The sequence below is a fragment of the Copidosoma floridanum genome, unplaced genomic scaffold (genome assembly GCF_036245765.1).
Source record: "Copidosoma floridanum isolate Cflo_tuat_1 unplaced genomic scaffold, Cflo_Japanese_pri ptg000018l, whole genome shotgun sequence".
In the NCBI taxonomy this organism is placed as follows: domain Eukaryota; kingdom Metazoa; phylum Arthropoda; class Insecta; order Hymenoptera; family Encyrtidae; genus Copidosoma; species Copidosoma floridanum.
Genome location: NW_028321895.1, coordinates 2,776,920 through 2,798,521, shown reverse-complemented (window position 1 = coordinate 2,798,521; position 21,602 = coordinate 2,776,920). Strand labels below are relative to the sequence as shown.

The window sequence follows — 21,602 nt, the reverse complement described above, 5'->3', positions numbered from 1 at the left end:
AATAGCGGACATTCTATACCCAAGATCTGCTAACCAGAGTGGTCTTTCTCTTCCTACCCTGAATCTGCTAACCAGAGCGGTTCATCCCCATTAGTCCTGCTGAAATAGCGGACACTCTTTACCCTAGATCTGCTACTTAAAGCGGTCTATCAAAATAACAAATACATACACACAGACATATTTGCACGTAATAGTGTTAGTAGAAGAATAATTCTTAAAAAACGGAGTAAAGATTTAATATAATTAATGATTTCACTTATATACCCACGATTGTTTATAAAATAATATTTCATGAAACCGCCAACGAATAATTTTGCGAGTAATAAAAAAGGTAAGAGAAGTGGTAGAAAATTGTTTATGCAGGAGCTTGTAAGAGAAAAAAACGTTCTAGAAAAAAAATTAGATTTTATTAATAATCAGTTACAAAATTACTATAACTGTGATACATTAAACAGTAATTTATCAAAAAACAAAAAAATCGAAAAACAAGTAGTAAGTACGTTTCAGAAAAATAATTTTTATAATTCAGAAATTAATGTTCAGCGGAAATGCGATAATTTTAAAATTCGATTAAATACACAATTTGATGAATTAATTGCTTTCGCGAAAAAAGAGTTTCTTAAAGGCACTCAAGAACATATAAACGCATAGGCAGGAGATTACTCATATACATACGAATATATAAAAAAAAAATTATTAATACGGTATTTAAACCGTGACCGTCGAGCCCATTCTTGCTTAAAGAGGAAAAAGTGTTAAGTTAAGTCAGATACTCTCATACAGAAAGAGCCCTTCAATATTACACCGCGCACTAGCTGATGCTCGCGTAGCAATTTGTATGTATAGCTACACATGCCACATTAGAAATCCCTGCGCCGTATACTCCCTGGCTTAAAGCAGATGATATCATATAAGCGTGCTTGATTACACTCTCTCACTTTAGTTTTTGGGCATACACATAGTACACTTATCGTATACCTATAAAAATTAAAGCAAACTTATTGCACTTGCATGCGTTAAGCAAACGCTCACATTAAACACATACACATCCACACACGAATAAATACACAGATATATATATATATATATATATATATATATATATATATATATATATAAACAATTCTTTCTTTATTTCTTATGTCTTCTGCGATAAATGTCAAGGATTTGATAGAATATTTTTCCAAAACAAAGAAACAAAACAAAATAGTAGTATAATTTTTTTTTTTTTTTTTTTTGTTAGTATTACACACATAAAGAATAAAAAAAAAAATTTAAAATAAAAAAGGTTCAAACAATAAAGAAAAAAAAAAAAGAGAAGAAAAAAACCGCTTGTAAGGTATTATACAACTAAAAAAATGGTCAATGGAAACGATGATGCCGATATCACAGTAGCCGAAGCGCTGATGGAGTCTCTCAATGCCAACTTCTCATTTCAGCATGCGATTAAATCCATCCCTATATTCGATGGGAAAAATATTCCACTGAAGGATTATATACAAGATGTTAGAAATGGAGAAAGCTGGGTCAGAGATGATCAAAAAGATTTATATAAAAGAGCAGTATTGCAAAATCTACGAGGTGCCGCACGCATAAGCGTAAGTGGCCAAGATTTCGAAAATCTTGAAGCATTTATAACCCATTTAAAAAAAAGATATGCAACAGGAAAAACCGTTGCTTACTATCAAACTCAGCTACAGAAAGGGCGCCAACGACAAGGCCAATCGGTTGGTGAATATTATGATTATGTAAACCTACTGCTAAGCGGTGCTGAAAAAGCCTTGATGGAAGATAAAGGCAATACATACAACGCACATATGATGACCCCTATAAAAGACATGGCGTTAGACATGTTCATAAAAGGACTAGCACCTATGATAAGCCAGCAGGTAGATGCGAAAGAACCTGCTTCTCTAGCCGACGCCTTCGATTACGCGTTGAGATTGGAGAGCCGAATGAGAGCGGGTATAATTCCGGATACGCGATATCAAGGACTACCTCGTAGTGACTTTAGAAATAATTTAACCAACTCATATCAACAGCAGAATAGGTATCCCGATCAGCCATTCTCATCACATCAAGTGGCACAAGTTAATGAACAACAAATCGACAATGAGAATAATCACGCTGATAGGCAGTATAATAATTATCAAAATTACAATAGACAATATCAACAACAAAATAATGGACAGAATTACTGTAAAAATTATCAGAATCAGGGAAGAAATTGGAATTTTCAAAATCAATCGAGAAATTCTAATTATTATCAGAATAATTTCGGACGATATAATAACGAAAATCCTAATAATTATTACACTCAAAGGAATGCTAATTTTAATCCTGGTAATAATCAAGGATACCGAGGCAGAGGTCAGAATTACAATAGGTATTCCCGAAATAATAATTATAATAGTTATAATCAACAAAGTTATAATCCTAACTATCAGAATCAGAACTTTCAAAATCAATACCAACCAGGAGGCGATCGTTTGCCGCATCATTTAAACTCTCAGGCGGCTCACCCCAATCGTCGTTCGGAGGTGAGCCCCCAAAGACAGAATTCAACCCCTACACCGAATGTTTCAGCGCAGGTAATGAAAATAGCAACAGAATTGAAACCGTCCACATTGGTACCTGCCAGGGACTTGGCGTAGACGACGAGCCTACAAGTATAAGGTTATCAATCCCAGAAGGGAAAAATCACTTTACAACACTCATGCTCGATAATGGCGCTGCCACAAATCTGATTAAATTAGATCAGTTACACCCATATTCACGAGTAGAGACTAGTGAAATTATTAACCTTACTGGAATCACACCTCACCCAGTTTTAACTAAAGGAACAACGTATATGACCATACAAGGAAAACCTACAATTTTTCATGTGATCCCTAACGATTTTCCGATCAAAGATGGCGGTTTATTGGGTCGAAACTTTTGTAAGGAACGACGAGCCACATTATCATATTATCATGATGCTATAGTACTAGATGATGACGTAATGAACCCCATCCCTTTTTTAAAAACTCTTGAGGAAATAGAGCAATTGGAAAGAGATGAAAAAGAACAAAAAACCATAAAACTCAAAAAACAAGCACAGGAAAATCAAATTTTAGCTACAACCCTTGATACTAACAAAGATACGGAATGCCTTAAGGATAAAATTAACCAACAGAAATTTTATGACGAATACATTGTAGGCCCACCCGAAAGGTCAAATATACCTAAGTACGAAAAATTTGGAGACATAAAAGCTGATTTTCATTTTCGAGATGAGTTTGATAAATTGATCTTATCAGAAAGAGGTGAAAATCTTATGAAGGCCACTGATAATAAAACTGATAAAAGTGGGATATACAGTGAAAATAATGAATTAGTCGACCAACCCCATGCCATTGATCAGAATAAAAATACTCCTAGTGAAGAACATTGCCCTAATGAGGAACAAAAAAATACCAGTAAAGCAACTAAATATACGATTAAGGCTCGAACACGTCAAATAGTAAGAATTAATTTAATTAATACTAATTTAACTGAAGGATACTTACCGCGAATAGATGTAGGGTGTGATAACATATATTTAGGAGAAGGAATAGTAAAAAATGAGAACGGTCAATGTAATATTATGGCAATAAATACTAATAAGGATGATATTACGATTGAAATAGACCCAAGAGAAATCCTACCTTTCGAATACATTGCACCTGAATTTGATCCCGATACTAGCAGCGAACATGAAAGACCAATTGTTAAAAATAAACGAGATAGAATAAACGACCTAAAAGGACTCGTGCGCACCGGTCATTTAAACTTGGAAGAACGAGACCAAATATATCAATTGATTTCTGAATTCTCAGAAATCTTCTTGTTACCAGGAGACATTTTACCGTGTACTAACCTCGTCGCACACGAAATCCCGACGGAAAATAACATCCCTATCAACACTAAACAATATCGTCACCCACCAGTACATAGAAAAGTTTTAGAGGAACACGTAGCAAAGAAACTTAACGATGGAATAATTGAACCTTCGTCATCACCGTATAATTCACCTCTTTGGATTGTCCCTAAAAAACCTGATAGCCAGGGAAACCCAAGATGGAGGGTAGTAATTGATTTCCGAGAACTTAATAAAAAGACCATTGGTGATGCATATCCATTGCCTAATATCGCAGATATTATGGACCAGTTGGGAGGAGCCGTATATTTTTCAGTTTTCAATTTGGCAAGTGGATTCCAACAAATCCCCATGGATGAACATGATAAGTATAAAACAGCATTTACGACACCCCATGGACATTACCAATATAGACGAATGCCCGAAGGCCTGAAAAACGCACCTGCCACGTTCCAACGACTAATGGATCTCATATTGAGAGGCTTATTGAATGTTGAAATGCTAGTGTATTTAGATGATATTATTATTTACGCAAAAGATCTAGTAGATCACGAGCGTAAAGTTAGGTTACTTTTCGATCGGTTAAGATCAGCGAACATGGTACTCCAACCAGATAAAGTTGAATTTTTGCGAAAAGAAGTAATATTTCTTGGGCATATAGTGAGTCAACAAGGGATTGAACCAGACCCTAAAAAGATACAAGCCGTTAGAGAATTTCCTCAACCAAAAACTATGAAAAATATTAGACAATTTTTAGGACTAGCAGGATACTATAGACGCTTTATTAAAGATTTTTCAAAAATAGCTAAACCATTATCAGATTTATTAAAAAAGGGAGAAAAATTTGAATGGACTGAAGTGCAGGAAAAGAGTTTTCAAATACTAAAGGATCACCTATGCCAAGAGCCTATTTTACAATTCCCCGACTTTAGTAAATCATTCAAGTTAACAACAGATGCATCTGACTATGCAATTGGAGCGGTATTGAGTCAGGAAAAAGATGGGTTTGACCATCCTGTCGCTTACCTTTCAAGAACTTTAAATAAAGCCGAAATAAATTATTCCACGACTGAAAAGGAATGTCTAGCCGCACTATATGCAATGCATCACTTTCGTTCGTATTTATTAGGTAATAAATTCGTTCTCGTAGCCGATCATGAGCCATTGAATTGGATGCATACAAGAAAAGACCCAGGTCAGCGTTTGATGCGCTGGATGTTTAAATTCACCGACTATGAATACACTTTTAAATACAAACCAGGAAGACTCAATACCAACGCTGATGCATTATCTAGAAACCCAGTAGGACCATTTCTTTATGCAGAAAATAATATAAACAATGGATTACCATTACTAAGAGTTATGATGATGGGTCGAAAGAAAATAGAGGAAAAGAAGAAAACAGAATTACAAAGTCAGAAGAAAGGAACAGTAAGAGCACCCAAATTAACGACGATCAAACCTAAAGCATTGCCAACAACCTCGAAGGAAATAATAGGAGTAAAAAAACCAAGAAGCATGACCAAATCAGAACCAGATGAACCTAAGTTGATCAAGGGTCCTGGACGACCCCTTGGTTCAAAAACAAACAAAGAACGGCCGAAATTAGATCATAGTGTGATTGCTCAAAGAACCCGAACAAAAACATTTCCACAGCCACAGAAATCATCTACATCTCAACCGAATATATTAAGAAATGTCACTAAAAATACATCAAAAGACTCTAGCTCATTAAAAGTGAATTTTTCAGAATCAGTAGCCTCAACATCACACGCTAGCGATACGAATTTAGAAACTACAGAAATAAAACATAATAGTTCCAAAAATGAGGAAATGACACAATTACCAGTTAGAGATATAATTGACCTTGGTGCATCGTCAAGAACAAGTATGTTCTCCGAAAATGACCCAAGCGATACTGAAGAATCGTCAAGAGAAGATACTCAAATACCAGTATATGACCCTAGACGAAGTGGATTACGGCAAGAACTGACTGAAACAGAAATAGACTCAAATACGGATACTGATTCAGACTCAGATATGACAAATACTGAAATTTCCGTTACACCAATTTCACTTAGCGAAAGTTCAAATGATGACGTTTTTGAAGACCAACCTAAAACTATGACAAATAATACTGATGAAGTTACTTATAAAGAAATAGAAGAGTTAACAAAGAGATTCAACCAAAGCCTTCAAGAATATTTGGACAAGTCTAACAACGATGATGAGCCCGAACAGGCCGATTTTTTATCAGTAACTAGATTTTCTGATGGAGATAAACCGGACCCCGAAATTCAAGACATATTAACCGAAATGGACACCTACGATCCTGATAATTTTGATGATTCTGTATTAGATGAAAGAATTGCGGATATATCAAGACGTACAACAGGTCTTGAACCCCTATTCGATGAAGAAGAAATTTTAAGAAAATATAGGACAAGTGGAAAATTATCAATTACCCCACGTATTCAGGAAAATACACCCTTAAGTTCTAGCACACCGACGCAAACGAGTACTTTTGCTACTACAAAAAACAGACGATCTAAAGCGCCGGACTTGCAACAAATAACAGAAGAAACCCCGGATAACTTAGATGAAAACAACAAACAAATAAACTGCAATGAAAATAAATCAATGAATCGAACTATTGCACCTGATTTCATGTTACTATCGGACTTATACTCTTTTCAACCCATCAATCGATACAAACAACAGCACGGAAAAGTGTATGTAAGTCTTAGTGATAGTAGCAGTAGTACTGATAATTATAAGAATGAAAATGGAGCTAAGCTAGTAAACAATGTCATTACCACCAGATATTGCCTTACATACAAAAGAGACAATATAGTTCATTTTATTAGCAAGGATTGTCAACCAGTCACATCTGTCTCAAGGCTGTTGAGATCGATAGGTGCACTGGACTTTAGCTATTTGAAATCGAAGAAACCAAGAGTTGGCCAAATTTTAATAACACCTTATGGAGGACATAATATACTATCAATCGTTATTAATGAAACGTCGACTGATTTAGTATCTTCAGAAAGTCTTACAAAAGCTTTTAAATCGCTCAAAAAAATATTATTGAGACGAAATCTTAAAACCTTCCGAATTTCAAGAAGGGGAGATCTTACAGACAAATTAGAACCTGGATTGATAACAGAAACGTTATTAACAATTTTTGATAAAACACCCATACAAATTACTGTCTGTTACGGTAAGGTTGATTTTCTGAAAATCCAAGAACGTAATGAAATAATACAAACATTACATGACAGCCCTGTTGGAGGACATAAGGGAATAAACCAAACTTACCGGAAAATAAGAGAACGGTTTTATTGGCCCGGAATGAGAAATGATATTCTCAATTATGTACGTAAATGCAGCAAGTGTCAAGAGAAAAAAATTGAACGACTAAAAACAAGAGAGCCCTTGGTACTTACAGATACACTTATTGAAGCTTTCGATAAGGTTTCCATCGATACCGTTGGTAAATTAAGAATAACACCCAATGGTAATTGCCATTTGCTGACCATACAGTGTAATTTGACTAAATATATCATATTAGTCCCTGTACCAGACCTAAGATCAAGCACTCTTGCCGATGCACTCGTACAAAATCTAATATTAGTTTATGGTGCGCCTAGAGCAATTCTATCAGATAGACATGCTACATTTATGTCTAATTTATTGGAACAACTCATGAGAACCATCAAAACCAATCATCTAACTACATCAGCATACCACCCTCAAACAAACGGATCACTAGAGCGAAGTCATGCTGCCCTAGCTGACTTTATACGAACTTACTCTGAAACATATGATGACTGGGACAACTTAGCAAAATTTGCAGCTTTCACGTATAACACGAGTGTACATGCAGCTACAAATTTTACGCCTTATGAACTAGTATTCGGGAGAGTAGCGAGGTTGCCCTTGAAGATACCTAAAGATGAAAGATTACGAACATACCCACTATATTTACAAGATCTTATAAGGCGACTTCAAGAAATGCAAATTGCGGCAGGAAATCAACAAATAAAGATGAAAGTACAAGCAAAAACAAGATATGATAAAAAATTAAAGCCTCTAAATGTTAAACCAGGAGATTACGTTTGGGTAAAGAAAGAAGTGCGTTCCCATAAATTTGATCGCTTTTATAATGAACCCCTAAAGGTTAGAACAGTTTTAGAGGGAAATAATGTGTTACTTGAAAAAACCAATGGTGAAACCATACGCAAACATACAGATAAATTAAAGCTAGTTCCCCGATAATAATATCTTGTAAGAAACATATTCTACATGTCTTCCAGAGAAAAAAACACAACGATGCAGATTATATTGGCCATCTTAATGACAATAGCGTTCGAAGGCCGCGCAGATTTAAACTATGCTAATCATGGCAACTATAGCATAGAACCACTTGAAACAAACCCTGGAATATACTACGAACGAATCGGTATAACAAAAATTAAGAGAGCCGATTGGAAGATTGTGATATGGCTGGATGTTAATAAATTCATATTGGAACAAACACCTACTCAAGGATTAAACGAAACTTTTCGATATTGTATTGTACAGTTTGGTTATTCTAATTGCACTCGGTATATGGAAATGGACCTCTTGAATTTAAAAATAAAGCGATTGACAAACCTCAAAGCAACACTATTGAACATAATAAATACTGTGGGAATCCATGCAGGAGATAACATTATTCCACCCCCCAGCATACGAGCAAAAAGACTGATACCTTTTGGAATTATTGGGAGTATTGCTAAAGGACTTTACGGCTTCGTCACAGAAGATGATATTAACGTTATAAACACTAACATCAACAATTTAGATACCAATCAAAAAGAATATATTAAATTGTACGAACAAAATAGCCATATTTTTGCAGCCGCATTCAAAGAACTATACAATACCACGAAACGCCATGAGCATATTTTAAAACAAGTTGCTGATATATTGACTTCAGGACAGGATTTTACTCTTGACAGATATCTGATTCATTTGTCAGCATACCTTAGAAGAACTGAGGCTACCCTAGATCACATTATTCGTTCCCATGAAGATCTGATTGACATCTTGCATGATTTACAAAGAGGTCAAGCACATCCAAAGCTATTTTCTCCAAATATATTTAGAACAGTAGCCCGGGATGTAAAGAACCTTGCGGGAAATCTAGAATTTGTAGCACCAATAGAAAACCTTTATGCTGGTGAAATAAGTACCCTAAGCAAATTAGATGTTGTACATCAAGAAAATAGAACCATGGTAATATTACATTTGCCACTCGTAGATCGAACCCCTTACAATCTTTATAGACTACATCCAGTCATGATACCCCAATCTGGACAAAATGGATCTGCCTACATAAAACCGTCGTACCCTTACCTAGCAGTAGCAGCAGACCATAATTCGTATTTACGACTAAACGAAGTTACATTTAACCAATGCGATAAGACGGTATATGGTTATATATGCTCGGCTATGGAACCGCTGAAGGAACCTTATTCTATGAACGAATGTGAAATTCTTATGTTATTACGACCTGGACCAGAAGTATTTAAATACTGTGAAATTATGTTTACGCTGAAAACCGAAAGCCAATGGATTTATTTACCAGCTGATAGTTCATGGTTATTCTCAACACCCAATGAAGAACAATTGAACATTATCTGTCCTAATAAAATGGATCAACAAGAAAGAGTAAAAGGTATAGGTCTTCTACGAATGAATGATGGATGTACGGGAAAAACTCACAGATTAACCTTAACCAGTGAACATAAGATTATCACTCAAATACAATATATCTATCAGGTAGAAGTGAACTTAAACTTAACAGTACTGCATGAACCCTTAAAAGACACTGATGACTTCCATGACGCTATAAAATCGATTCGAGAATTAAACTTTAATGAACAAGCATGGACAGATGAAGAATTAAATGTACAAAATATAATAAATCAAATGAAGAAAATACGGACCCGAAAGTTGGAGGAAAAACAAACTTCTCTTTTTTCTTTAATACGAAATGTCTTTGAAGCTATTATTATTATGATTATAATAGCAATACTCATCAGCAAAGCAAGAAGCTGTTTCAAGAAAATTATGAAACGTAGTGTCTCGAAAAAATTTATAAAACGTACCATCAACCCCCTGAACGCAGAACCCCGAGTAACCATAAAACAAGAACCAAATGAACACGAAGCAACTGAACTGTATGTTGAAATAGAAGAAAAACAAAAAATACCTAAATCATCTAAAGCTAGACCTATAATGAAGACACGGAATTTGATACTCCCACGCCATACACCCCAAAAACTGGAAATGGACTCATAAATCAATAGTAATTTGATACTATTTTCCTTCCAGGTAGAACAATGAACCCCGAATATGAAATAACAATAAAGACTAGAGTCAACATAAACCAACCTTTACATGAAGTTATCGAACAATTAGAAAATAAAGGAAATATTAAGGAAATGCACATACTCACGGATTTACATAGTTATGAACATCGAACTATAACCGCCAAATACAATAGTGATTCATTTACTAAAGTAACTGATGAAACACTAAATACAGGAGAAGAAGTTCAAACACTTTCTCCTTTTAAGATGAAATCCACTATTTGTCAAGCAGAAAAGATCTCTTCACCAACACCATCAAGAAACGACAATGATACACCAAACATTGATCCAAAAAGACTTATGTGTCTTCTGCCATGGGATATAGAAGAAAAGAAAAGAGAAAGAGATTTCTTTAATCATTTCTCTCAATTTGGCACCCTAGAATATTGTTATGCCGTTAGAGATCGGCGGGGAAGATTATCCCAAGGATATGTAAAATACATGGATCCTAAAAGCGCTATTTTAGCATTGCAGAACGATGAACCCGAATATCGCACAAAGTACGCTGAACCAATTAAAAGGAGTACAAAATACAAAATGAACCGAAAATTGACTCACCAATTATGTCAACAACAAGTTGAGTTAATGACCTACCACAGACATGTGATTACATGCAGAAGACAACGCTGTACACAAACTACAGAAACGAAGTCAATCCTTACCAAAACCGTTGATCTACGAGAGAAGATCAAAAGTAGCAGAAAATGAACCCAATAATTGAACCCTACCATTCAACTAGCCACCTTCTACGTCGAATACACATCACTTAGTTCTAAGATTTTAACTTTAAGCTTTGTAAAATCAATTTTTTTCTTTCACGTATTCCTTCTTCTTAACTTCACTTTATTTTTTTCATTTTATCTTTAGGATTTATATGAAGTACGTTTATTATTAGTTTAAAAAAAAAAAAAAAAAAAAAAAAAAAAAAATAAAAAAATAAAAAAAATAAAAAAAATATATATATATAAATATAAATATAAATAAATAAATATAATAATTATGAAAATAATAATAATTAAGCTTTAAATTTAAAAGCGCATGTTGTATTCTATTTTAGCTGTATGTTACTCTATTGTCAAATTTTTTTTTTTCTCCTCTTTTGTAATATTAAGCTTTAGCATGTATTAAAACTACTAATTCAATTGTATTACAAATACGCAAATATTTCGGCATAGCATGATAAGTAATAATTGTATCTATCCATGTATTCCCTACCCATTATCCAATAGTTTCATAAACCTAATTTTATTCTCATATCTGCATTCCATACATCACTTACGAACAATAACAACACGAAGTACACTACAAGAACACTCATACATGTACAGTATCAAGTGATGATCCTCACAACATCCATCATATTTACGTTTGCAGAATTACACACACAATGGACAAACAAAACGCTAATATCATAGAAGCAATGGCTGATGGATCCCAGCTTAGCATACTGCTGCAGGGGGATTATAGTAGGCTAATGCTAAAAAAAATTCTGGAAAACTTCGGGATAGTGAGGTCCATCGAACAGGAACCCTGTGCTATGGGGTACTCAAGTTACGAAGTGACATTCCTTTCACCACGGGAGGCAGCGTTAGCGGCTGATAACCTAAATGCAGCGCCAACGCTACAGGAGCTATTCGACTCATTGTCGAATGTATCGGACGAGAGGAATTGGGCAAAGTCAACGGCACCTGTCCCCTTGCCAAATAAAAGAAAAGTCAAGGTCCACAATATATCGGAAAATGGACGTTGGTTAAACATAATGACCGAAGAACCAATTGACAAGCGCCAATTGGAAACATCGCTTAACAAATTTGGTCCGATGTTATCATTAGAAGAACAGCCATGTTCGGTCCCATACACCAGCTACGAGGTCGAATATTACAGACTATGTGATGCAGCAGTTGCTGCAGCAACCTTGAATGATACAACGACCATAGAAATAGAAGACAAATCATCTTTACGAAACATCGAAGCACCAGCTAAGAATGTAGAATCAACGAAGGAAGTCAAAACCTTTAAAAAAATTAATGAAGAAGAGCTTAGTCCAATATTACGATTTGTAAGAGTAAATCGTACCGGGACTAAAATAAGCGTCATTTTAAAAAAACCTATTAACATAAATTGTATTATTGAATTTTTCGAAAACAAATATCCAATAGAAGATATTCATTTTTCAACCAAAAAACAAACACGGGAAGATATTGTTCCCGTTCATATAACGTATGGATCCGCTGAGTGGGCAGAAAACATGCGCCAAATAGTAGTGTATTGCATAACTCAGCAGCCAAAAAATGTATTCACAAAAAACCCGAAAACAGAAAACACGATCAAAATAAATAACGATCCAAAAGACAATGACTCACTTCCACGAAAAGTAGTATCTAAGGTACCGGCCATTATGAATCCGGATGAATACACCCGGTTGTTAATGACCTTTGGCCCTTTGAGCCATTTAAACTACTACCCATTAGATGTCAAACGCGACGATGGAAGACAGTTATACCTAAGCTTCGCTACATACTGTAACGAAGAATCGACGGAAAGGGCCCTCAAAGGACTCAAAATGTATGGGGCGAATTACTCCCAAAAAGACTCGCCAAAAAACCGTGAAATAATAACACATTCATCGTGTGGAAATTTAATATCCAAATGCCATCTTGAGGTGCACAGTCTTCTGTGCAAAACACAAATGAAATTAAAAAAGATCTGCCCATCATGCCAGGAAAATATCAACTTGGTAAAATACGACTGGCACTATAAACTATGCCTTGAGATGGGAGTGTCAGCAAATCTTGATGCACTTAATAGACTAGTAATTAACAACACAAAATCAGGGGCCAAGGAGAAGTAGAAGATGTAATATTCACGAATCCATTCCTTCCCTTTCTCTCAGTCCCGAATAAACAAATATAATAATTCTGTAAATTAATACTTTATTACATTACTATAAGGATTATTGTAAAATGTTTATGTTATGTAACTCATAAATGTTTACTTATAAGATAAATATAAACTAAAAAAAAAAAAAAAAAAAAAAAAAAAAAAAAAAAAAAAAAAAAACCAATAAAATAATATAATATAATATATTCACCGAGGACGGTGATAGTTTTAAGAAGGGGAGGCTGTTAGGTGACGACTTGCGTAAATTAATAAATTTTTATCTTTATTCTATTTTATCCTGTTATATTTCATTCCCAATGATAAAATTTTAAGACTCTTTACAGAGTCATACTCAACGAGAGTCGTCGCCTAACAAAGCTGACTGTGAACTTCGTGGCTCTTGGAAGTGTCAAGTGACAACCGAAGCGAGCCATGAAGCCTAAACACATGAAGTCAGCAAGTACCGGCCCCATAGCAAGTAAGACAAAGAAGTTTAACTAAAACTTCGTGCAAGGTGCATTTCTTTGCGCGGCGTTTTAGTCAGTAGCCCGCTGCCGCTCATCAAGTGCAGACGTAATAATTAATTTTATAAGATTAACCAGACGTTCCGTCTATTTTTTCCTTTTCTGTTTTATTTTATATGTATACTAGTAATATCAAATAAAGTGATATAAAACTAATTGGAAAAGGAATTTAAATTATTATAAAATAATAAATAACAAATAAATAAATATAAAAATAAATAATCATAAATCGACGGAAAGAGAAAGTGCAGGTCGTCAGAACTGATAATTAGCGGATAGAAAGGTAAGTTAATCTGGATATTATATTCAACACTCTACTTCTTCCTTCCTTTTAATCTTTTCTTAAACAAACAAATAGTTGGACTATCTGCTGTCCCGCAGCCTGTGAAGGAGCGTGAGACTGTAGTCCACAGTTTTTAGTTTTTGATTTGAAGCTGAAAACAAACTTAAATGACATTAATCGTTATTTAACAATACTATTTCTGTAAATTATAGAAATAAATTTCATTTCTACAACAAAATTTCAATTTCAAAAGTTGTAGAGATCATCAAAATGAAACTTTTATATAGTAAGTTTTTCTTTAAAGTGCCGTCTTAACGATTTAATCAACAAAAATTGTTTTAGAGTAGCCAAAAAATTATTTTATACCATATAATTTTTTAGCGACGAATTCTTGCACAAAATGCTCAATACGGAAATTGTAGATCTTTAGAAAATCTACTTTTTTGTATCAACTAATTCTACCATAAGTGTTATTGTATAGAAACATAATCCAAGAAAGCGTTTTAAAATGGCTGAAAAAGTTTTAGTTAAAATTCATAGTTAGCATATTGATACCAGCACATAGTTTGATATGATTACGGAATACATTAAAACTGAATCCTGTTATTTGAATAACACTTTTTGCTCTGTCACCTCGTAGACTGGTCGTGCCTTACATGCAAGACGTAATGTTTTGCGTAAATTGTGCCGGTTGTTTAAATTATAATAACGTATATAAATTAGACCTTTAGGATAATTTCGAACACTGCTAAAGAAGTTGTGGAAAAGTATGACGAATTTGATATAATAACATCTGAGCTTATTGTTAACAATGCCACTTTTGGCGATCAAGGAAATTATGAATGCCAAGTGAAATCATCTTTCAATGAAACAAAAAGTTCTAATTTATATATTTGCGTGTATGGTAAGTTGTGGACCCTCGTTTTTTATTTAATTATAAGTAATGATCAAAACGTGCTTACCATTTTATTTTGACAGATTCTAACAACCCATACCTTAATTTGTCATCTGTTAATAAAAACGTGTACGGCATCTATGGTGAATCTGTAACTTTTGTGGCTTACGTTACTGCATGTCCGACACCTAAATTGAATTGGTAACACTTACTACTTTTTAAAAAGTTCAACTGATAAATTTAGGACTCACCATCTATAACTAAAAAGTTTATTACTTTTTAGGGTAGACAATAATGGGAGAAAAGTTTATTCTTACGGTCAGCGCTACTCAATATTAACAAAGTACAATGATTCGACAAGTAGCTTATGCATCAAGAGTATTTCGACCCTCGATGATGGCATATTTACTTTCACAGCAGAAAATATTTCAGGAAAAAAGAACACAACGTTTTATTTTGTAGTTCTTGGTACACTAAAAATCACTTTCCACAATCTCACTCACACACACACTTAGAAATTATAAGCATTTAAAACTGCACAGCATTTAAAAATGTGAATAAATAGACAGTTTATTTGCACTATTGAATACTAAGTCCCACTAGTCCAAAATATCTTATCTTCTGAAACTAAAAGCTGAAATCATTACACCACACGTTTAGAATCAGCACCATTTGTAGCATAATTCAAAATATGTCATGCATGAAAATTAAAAACACATAACTCAGAATGTTTGCTTAACGAACAAATTGTGTCTGTTATAAATTTTCAAGAAGAAGTGTTCAACAAAATATGTGGTATAATAATTATACCGTTTATACTACATTTTTAACTCACCCTATAAGAGAACATATTTTCTAATATCAGATTTAGTGTTATAGTGTATACGTGGGTACAAATAAGGTCCACAAAATCACGTTTTAAATAGTTGTAACTTTACAAGTTTTTAGCATTTTTAATATTATGTACCATATTTTACCTCTTTTAATATATTTGGTTGATAATCCCATCCTTGTTTAAAAAAATATTAATAATATTTTTTTTGGTTGTAGGCAAACCAAAGGTTAGGTTTGACACAAGATATATTCAAAATTACTACAACTTTAACGATACTGTGACGTTTGCTTGCTTTGTAAAAAGTAGATTAAATTTTACCACATCGTGGATACAAAAGTCTCAAAACGTAGAAAAAATATTGAAGACAGAGGTAAGTTTAATTCAAAAAGTAATACTTTATTATTATTGATAATTTTGCACAGTAATTATTTGTACTAAAAAATTGTATGACTTAATTTATAATAAAGTTTTGGGATGGTACTCAAATAAATGACCAAAATAGTAATACGGAAAAGGAGTTAACAGTAACAATAAATCTGCAACTAGAGTGTACAATAAAGTGTATGGCATGCAACAATTATGGATGTACTGCAAAAAAACAAGATATTTATATTACGGGTCCGCATATTTCAAGAATGATTTTGTTTTAAATTTTAAATATCATAATTTTCAGTCTCAAATTAATTTGTTACATTTGTTTTTTCTTGTTAAGATGGAATTCCTCATCAGGCTTTTGGAATCATACAGCCTAAAACAAAATTTTATAAAGGTCAAAATATTTCTATCACATGTACAGCCATCATTCGAGAATTTTCCGAGGCTCTGTGGTACGACGATAAAAACATAAAAGTTTCAGGTTCTGGTTAGTTATAGATTCATGTAATGATGGCACTATACTAGATTTTAAAGCAAGTACTATTCATCTGAAATTAAATAATCTTGATTTTATGTTTTAGAAAGAGTAAACGTCACTTTTGAAAAAACTAACTATACTCACCGTGCTACTATGATGATTAGTAATGTGAGTCGTTCAGATGAAAAAGATTATTATTGTATAGCAAAGAAATTTAAAAAAAGAAATCGAGACAAATATTCTCTAAAGATCAACGGTAGGATCAAAAAAATTAATTTGTAAAACTATTACTCAACAAACTAGTTTTATAGAGAATAGATATTTATTGACATTACCCATGACCTTTAACTTACAGTTTCAGCTTACTTCGTTCGTAAAAATATGAATAATGATGTAATAACACGGTTGGAAAAAGACCCTGAAAATCCTATTTATTTATTCTGTTACGTTTGGGGCATACCTATACCCAAAGTTATGTGGTTTAAAGACGGGACAGCTCTGGATTCCTCAAAACAATTTAGTTTGGAGGACAGAAATCAGAAATTAATTATAAGATATTTTTTGGAAAGTGACAGTGGTAACTATTCGTGTGTTGCAGAGAATGACTTTCAGCCAATAACTAATTATCAAAAAATTATTGTAAAAGGTAATAATTGTCAATGTATATGATAATACCTTGTTTTTCGGGATACAGAGTAAACAATTAATTAAAGAGTCAATCTTATACCGTATTATGTTATAAAAATTTTTGTGAAAAAATTAATTCTTGATTAGAAGCTTATTAATATTAATAGCTTATTTTAATAAAGTTATCTGTGCTTCTTAGAAAGGACTTATTCATTTTTCCTTGCAAGAAATTGAAAAATCGTATTTTAGTAACTGTTGAAAAACTACTTTAAGTTAGACGTATTAATTTCATAATGTTTTTAACATAAATAGAGTTTAAGAGTTTTTTAATCACTAAACTAAATTTTTTTTTTTATTAAGAGATAAAACATTATTTTCATGAAAGAAATTAATTCCGACTTTAGGAAATACAAAACTTCACGATTGGGTTGGAATGACAGTGTGGTTTATTACAATTCTTACGTCTCGTCCATTTTAGTTTTATTTAAAAGCATAGTATGGAAAGGTAACTATATTATTGTGAATATGACGAAAGCTGATATAATTAGAAGACAAAACATGCCATTGACTAATTTTACCATTAAACGTAAAAAAACTTTAAGTTTAGAAAAAAGCAACTTTCAGAAAGTGGTCCAACGCTTTTTGAAGAAGGAGCACTTCATCTAATAAACTCAGAACTACCAATAGACGAGCAAGCAGAACTTATTCCGTACAACAGAAGATGGTAATTTTCTAGAGAAAAATTAAGATTAGGTAAATGATAATGAAATCGTCCCGTGAGAAGATTATTAGCATCAAAAAAATTATTGATAACTAAAATCTCTTTATTATCTAACTATAGACTAACAATTGGGAAGTGGAGCTTTTGAAGTTGTATTTAAAGCAGAAGCTCATGAGATAATTGCTAAAAAGTCTAGAACAACTGTGGCTGTGAAAACAGTTCGCAAAAATGCAGATTTAATGTACATCAATGCACTGGTGAAAGAGTTGAAAATCATGATTTATCTAGGACAACACTTAAATGTCATAAATCTTCTGGGTGCGTGCTTAAAAAACATAGCTAAACGTAAGAACTAACATAAAATTGTAAAAACTATCTTTGAAAAACAACGTCAAAAAAATGAAAAATTTTAAGGTGAACTTTTTGTAATCGTCGAACTCTGCAGATTTGGAAATGTGCAAGGCTATCTTATACGTCATCAATAAAGTTTTATCAATCGAATTGATTTGAATACGGGTAAAATCAATTTATCTATTGGAAAGATTATTGGAGGTAGTATTTTAACACCAAAGTATTACTTTTGTAGAATTATTAAGGGTTCAGAAAAAACAAGTCATTTTCAATTCTTGGAATTTTTATGTTGATACGATAATCCCCGTTTCTTGTGTAAAGATTATCAAAACTAGACAAAGTGATATTCCACTTAACCTTTAAGATAATTTTAAAAATGATATAACCAAACCACTACACACTTGAGAAGGCTCTTGCAACCTACTGACAGAGATAATCTCTGCCTACTGACGCTTATTCTGAGAATATCGGGCTAACTGGTTAAAGTCATCAAGTAGCAGGCAACAGCGCGTCTTTACATACATTTAATATAGAGACTTTTGGAGCTACCTTCTTGTACCATAAATATCCTAATGTTTTCCATACCAAGATAAATTTTACTAGTAAAAATCTGAAAAATCAGAAATTTTTCTTTAAAATATTGACATTTCTGTCGAAAGAATATGCTGTTACAGTTAGAAGATTACAAACAAGATTGAAGGTATTCAAGCACGGCTCTGTAAGTATGATAATACGTTAAGTTTGGCATTAAATGTTTTTAAATATTTTATAACACATAGATGCCGTTAGATTTATCACACTTTTTTAAAGAATAAATTACTTTCCAACACGCCGTATGTGGGGAGTCGATTGCAAGCCATCTGTTATGACTTTAAAGCCCATGATTTACACATGCGACTCACAGCTCCTGATGAACACTAGTTCAAGTGCGTTTATTAGATGGCTCTTAATCTCGTATCCCGCGTAGGCGCGTACGTTTTGTCAAAAAATTGTAGACACCACACGTGCGACTGGTTATTTATGATTGACGCACGCGTATCAGTTCACACACGAACGCCAACGAGTCGCAATTCCCAATATCGCACTAGTATCATAATGTACTATTATACTCGTTGAAGACCCATGCAAGAGCCTACTTAATATGTTTAACTTCTGAGTTTTAAAAAATAATTGAACTTAATTCATAAGTATCTTGCGCAAAGACTATTAAAATTAAAGAGCAATACTTTTGGTACAACCTTAATTTTATCATTAACAAAAACCCTTATGGTCAACCGTAAGTTTGGTGTTTTCAATTTTGGCATTTTTTACACGATAAAAGTCTTAGAAATTTACTGAATATTTTTGAGAATCATGGTAAATTTGTTTCTTATTAGGATAAACTGAAGTTACTCGTATAGTTTTTGCTTGTACTTGTATATGTATCGCTGTGTAATACATACGGGTTTAATACTTACGCCAATTTTCTTTTAAATAAACCTCCATTTGCATTGCCCAACCTTCAAAGCCATCCAGGAACTGCTGCTTTTGTAGTAGTAAAAAAACTCCTTATTGCTTTATAAATTCGTAATGTACGTCGAACAATATCCATTCACACTCATTTACTCATATTTTTTCTATATTAATATTTAAAAAAAAAGTTATAATACTGAACTAATAAAGTTACAAAACTTTTACAAAAAATAACTTTAAATAACAGTAGGCAGAACCTGTTTCCGACTACGACACAATCTCCAGCAACAGTGATTTAAGCAATATGACTAAAATCTACTGTACTCACACTCATGACTTTTGCAGCGAGTCTAGTGATAGTTCTAATAAAGATGACATGCAGCCAGGTTGGCGCTCCAATTACAAGGGGGACTACATAGATAGAGATTTCGAGAGTCTTTGCACACATGATCTTCTTTTATGGGCCTATCAGGTGGCAAATGGCATGGAGTATCTCTCTCAAAAAAAGGTAGGTGTATATTTATATTATGCATACAAGATTTTTCGTTCATCTATTCTCGATTTCACACTGACTTACATCGGTGCACATTGGCATATGTGTTTTATAGGTGATACACTGTGACTAGGCTTCAAAAAATATTCTACTGTCAGAAAACAACATTGTTAAGATTTGTGACTTCGGTTTGGCAAAGGTATTGTACAAGGACGAAAATTATAAAAAACAACACGAAGGAAAGTTTCCGGTCAAATGGATGGCCATCGAGTCCATCAGGGATGTGGTATTTTCCACAATGTCAGAAGTGTGGTCATTTGGCGTAGTACCTTGGGAGTTTTTTTCTCTCGCAGAATCACCTTACTCAAATATGAAGTTTAAAAAAGTTTATCAAAAACTTATCGAAGGCTACCGAATGAGGCAACCTAGCTATGCTACCAAAGAAATGTAAGTAAATGCTGCTTGTGTGTGAGAAGCCTAGTCAGAAAAACTGTTACTCTACACTCTTTACTTGTATTTTAGCTACGATATTATGCTTAGTTGCTGGGAGGAAAAGCCAATTTTAAGACCATCTTTTACACAACTGGTTGAAAGCATTGGCAAACTTTTAGAAAATGATATTAAATTACACTTTCTGCTACTATATCATAAGTATGAAAACTCAAACGTAGCGAGGTATTTAGAGGAAAGAAAGGACCACTTGGCCGATGTGTCACCACCAGATTACGAAAAAAGTCTGTCAATTGAACATAACTCCGTTAACATCAATCCCTAACTTGTAAGCCCATCGTACTTAAATTTATTTTTGAACTCTTAACACTCATGCTAAGTTATTATATTTGTATCGTCTAGAATACATCTCTTCTCAAAGGCTTGTAGTATGTATCATTAAATCGCTTCTTTTGTCAAGCAAGCATTGGCAATTCTCAACACAACTGTATTTTAGCATTATTCATTCAAAAAATGTGCCTGAACATTTGTAAATATTTAACATAACCTTTATTCATGTGAAATCTGCGACATTCTTGACCTCGCCTACTAAGTACTATAATATTGATTTACAAGTGTAGTTCAACTAAAACTTTTTAAATTAATACAACTTAATTTTTATTAGAATATGTTTTTTAAATATGCGTAGTATGTGGAATAAATTATTCACAGGCGCGCGCGCGCGCACGCATGCGCACACGCACACACACACAGTGTTGGCTTTAAGATGGCGAAAAGTGGTCCCCCCACCACTCTCCAGTCTAAGAAAAAAGGTAGGGGGACTGCTTTTTGGTCGCGGCTGCTCGACAGCCAAAAGCGTCGTCTGTTACGACAGCGGTTCTCAAATACTAGTCACTAGTCATGTATGATGTAGCTATATAT

General features: G+C 33.6%; 2 pseudogenes; both read left to right on the top strand.

The window, feature by feature from the left end:
- Positions 1–18,579, top strand: part of LOC149374601 (uncharacterized) — a 39,818-nt pseudogene extending 21,239 nt beyond the window's left edge.
- A 1,463-nt stretch (positions 18,580–20,042) lies between these two features.
- LOC149374600 (vascular endothelial growth factor receptor 1-like) lies at positions 20,043–21,006 on the top strand (annotated as a pseudogene).
- The last annotated feature ends 596 nt before the right edge of the window (positions 21,007–21,602 follow it).